Genomic DNA, 4,436 nt, shown 5'->3' on the forward strand with positions numbered 1-4,436 from the left:
GCACACATGTATATACGTTACTAGATTCTGTTTGCCAAATACTTAACATATTTTTTATTAAAATTGACTTGTAGTTTTTCATTTTTGTAATGCTTTAATGCTTAAGCATACCCTTTACTCTCTTTAAAAAGCTATTGAATTTGGGACTAGCAGATATGGTTATGTAGTTGGACTCCCATATAGTTGATCGTAGTTTGAGTCCCAGGCCTGGCGGCTTAAAACTCATACTGGGTGTATGTGCGTGCTTTCCCCAAATCCCAAGGGGTGAATGGAAGAGATGGGATTGCAGCTTGGCCATCTCTCTCTCTGTCTCTCCAGTGAGCACATGCACCCTATAACAAAAATATCTCTCTAAAAAAAATTGGATATGTTTTCTTAGGATATGAAGGGTTAAATCAAGAAGAAGGAGACATAGCTTTAGGGAAGATACTGATATGAGGTCTCAGGATGACAGCTGTCCAGTAGGCAAGTGGCTAAATATATTGGATAGAGCTAAGACTTTTGAAGAGGAAGTATTAGGCTATCAAGAATAGAAAATATGATCAAGAGTTTTTTGAAAATAAAACATAATAAAAACAAAAATATTGCTTCAGAAATGAAATAAAAGGCAATTATGAACTTCAGGAGAAAAATAAAAACTTAAATGAAGCAACAGAAAAACTTTGCAAGAGTGTCAGATATCCAATACAAAGTCAACTACAAAAGTCTTAGCTCTATCCAATATATTTAGCCACTTGCCTACTGGACAGCTGTCATCCTGAGACCTCATCAGTATCTTCCCTAGAGCTATGTCTCCTTCTTCTTTACTATTTTAAGCAATTGATATAAGTAAGTTAGAATCTACTTGACTTTAGTGCTAAGCATGGTCTTCTCTGAAAGGTCCAAAGTCATTGCATTGGTGTTCTGAAAAGGAAATGAAATTCTAGTACATTCTTTGGTCAGCACTGAATATTATATTGTGATCTTACTGATGAATATTTTTGAGAGTTTAGAGCCACCCGCAAGATCAAGTATGGACTAGATGACTGATTATAGGATCCTGATCGAAATATCAATTCCCTTTATAATGCAAACGTTACAAAGGAGCTGACTGAAGGTGGGTGGTGATGGTGGTGGTGGTGTATATGTGTGTGGAGAGGAAGGTGTAGGAAGAAGAGGGCACAGATGATCTGACTTTACAAAGTGAGGAATCAAGAGACATCATCAAACATGGACGGACCAGGAATTAAACTTGTAGTACAATATTTAAACTTCTAGTAGAATTGAAAACTATGGGGAAGTGAATAGGAAGCCAAAGGTAGATAGGCTAGCCACCTTTTAAGATTTTTATCTAGCATCTTCAACTGGTCAGGTAAGACATACAAGAAACTTGATCAAAGAATAGATTGAGGAAGAAAGACATTTGGTAGGTTTAAGGAAAAAAATCGAGGGGAAAACAATAACATGGCAGAATGTAAAAATAGAAGTAGCCAAGAAGAGCATTTGTATCGCAGAAACCTAAGTCAGGAAGGTGGGAGTATGGAGAGGCTTTCGACCATCTTGACAGACACAGAGGGAAGGAACACAGATATGACAGTCAAGAGAGGAAGGAAGAAAGATGTGGAGGGCCAGCAGTACATGCTCACCATAGCAACACGTGGGCTGGCTGACCTAGAGACTATAACAGACAGAAACTAAAATAACATGCAATTATACAACAAAAATAATCCTGAACTGAAGAATGAACCAAATTGACGAAAAACATGACTGGGCTTACTGAGTTCTAGAGAATAAGTACAAAAATGCCTGGTGCAATTACTGAAATTTAAGGCTGAATTCTATGAACACCCAATCCTGAAAAGCAAATCACAAAGTAAACTAAGAATTTGGACTTGGTCCTTCATTTCTCAGCGCCATTAGATCCCAGAAAATCTGAGAATAAAAGGTCAAGGCATTTGATGGAAAAAACATGCATCTTTAGAATACTAGATCTAGTTTACTTGTTTGTCTTTTTGTAAAACCTGCAGCAACAACTCTCAAATCTGTGAGAACTCAAGTGATACATCACCCATTTGTGTTTTATGTTCAACCAACCAAAAAAATAATTCACACAAAGAGCCTATGCAAGACGAAGCTGTTTTATAAAAGGGCTGACCATAGAACCAAGCCAATTAACACTGATAAGTAATATCACAAACCAGTATCAAAATGTTCATTTCATAGAGAGAACATCTGCACAGTATAGAAATAATAGAGCTAAAATGAGTAGGATCAAAAATATCAAAACCAACTGACTTAGACAACAGCGTGAGGACAGAGATAATGATAGCATGCAGACTCTCTATCTTTAGTAAAAAAAAATATTTGAGAAGCTTGCTTCACCTCTGAAGCCGATAATGGATAAATACAGGTTTAATGGTATTATTTAAAATTAAAACATAGCCACCACTAGAAATACAATCTAACTGTACTGTATCCAAATTACCAGATGGGAAAAAAATAAAACAGACTTTAGATCTAGCAAAAGAGAGAGAGAGAGAGAGAGAGAGAGAAAATTAAAAAAAAAAAGAGGAAGGAAACAGTAACGTGAGAAAGCATAAAATAAATATGGCCAAGTAAGGGTAAATATATCTGCTCTAGCAATAAACACTGAATTTAATAGATATACTTGTCTGAAACCCACAAGTTTTGCATATGTTGTATTAAAGAGAGATGCTTAACTCAGACTGAGCCAGTTTAAAGGTATGGGCTTGGAGATCCCGTAAAAATCCAACAGAGATCACATAGGGGGCCTGAGCAATGATAACCAGAATGAGTTAAATTCATGTTAAAGGCTGATTAGTAATAAACTGCCACCCTTAACTACACAGCTTCTGCCTCAGACATTGCTAGCAGAAATATAAAATAGGGCAGCTGCTGTGGAAAACAGTTTGGCAGGTGCTCAAAAAGTTAAACATAGACTTATCATATGACCTAGCAATTTTCCTTTAAAGTATATCCAAGAGAATGGAAAACATATGTTCATATGTAAACATGTACATAAATGTTCATAGAACTATTATTCATAATAGCCCAAAGCGAAAAAACAATCCCACAAATATCCATCAACTGATGGATGAAAAAATTAAGTGTGTATATTTGGATTCATACAATGGAGTATTATTCAGCTATACAAAGTAACATAGTAATGATACATGGGACAGCATGGATGAGCCTGAAAAACATTGTGCTAGTGAAAGAATCTGGACACAGGGACCAGCACTTGGCATAATGGCTATGTCGCTGGACTCCCATGTAGTCGACCGTGGTTTGAGTCCCGGACCCGGTGACTTAAACTCACGCCCGGCGCGTGTGCATACGTGCCCAGGATCCCAAGAGGAGAATGAAAGAGAAGGGATTGCGGTGTGGCCATCCCCCCTGGGGGCTTGTTTCTTGCTTTCTGTCTTTCTGTCTCTCTGTCTCTGTCTTCCTGGCAAGCGCATACGCCCTATAGCAAAAACCTCTCCAAAAAATAAATAAAATAAAATAAAAAAAAGAATCTAGACACAAAAGCACACACTCCATTCATATGCAGTGTCCAGAATAGGCAAAAATGTTAGAGTAGATAGGTAGTTGCCAGGGGCGAGGAGTGGGGATGGGTGGGGTTAATAGTCATTGCTGCCGGGTACATGTTTTCCTTTAAGGGGTGATGGCAATATTGTGGAATTAGATAGCAGTAGTGGCTGTACAGCACAGTGAATATACTAGAACTCACCAAATCAGACACTTTAAATGAGTGATTTATGATAACAAAGCGGATTAGTGGATTACACCTCAATAAAAAAGTAATGAAAAGAGGAGCAGAGGTTCTGGACCCTGGGATGAAGGATGGTTCTGGATTTACTCTCTGGGCTGTTGAGGGAATGTTACTGAATATCTCTGTGCCCCAGTTCCCCATCTGTGTAATGGGGAAAATAATTCCTGCTTTGCTGGCTGCTGTGGGGATTAAATGGCAATATTTGTATCTTGCCCAGTATAGTTAGGGTGATATAAGAGTTGTACATAAAGATTGCAGAAATCAGGGGCTGGATGGTTCTGCAAAAACATGAGGTTGACTTCCCCAAGGGAGAAGTTTCCAGGATCATGACCAGAGACCTCCCTGCACATACCAGGCATGCACATGCCAGATTCTGGGACTGACTAAAGTTGGGGATAGATTATGTCATTAAGACTGTTGGGGGGGGGCGGTGACTGTCTCTCTTTTTCTCTCTCTCTTGATCTGGCTGTCTCTCTCACTTATGGAAAGAAAAAATAAATCTATGTTTTAAAATAAATGAGCCCAAGGGGACCCAGAATGATGTAAGTAACAATTGAAAACAAGTAACTGTTGTGACTGGTCATGCACAAAATTCCAAGTAGTAATTTATATAAAGGAATAAGGGTAACTTCAGGAAAGCACAATTGTAGCGATGAGACCC

Source organism: Tupaia chinensis, unplaced genomic scaffold (genome assembly GCF_000334495.1).
Source record: "Tupaia chinensis unplaced genomic scaffold, TupChi_1.0 Scaffold145396_1, whole genome shotgun sequence".
Lineage (NCBI taxonomy): Eukaryota > Metazoa > Chordata > Mammalia > Scandentia > Tupaiidae > Tupaia > Tupaia belangeri.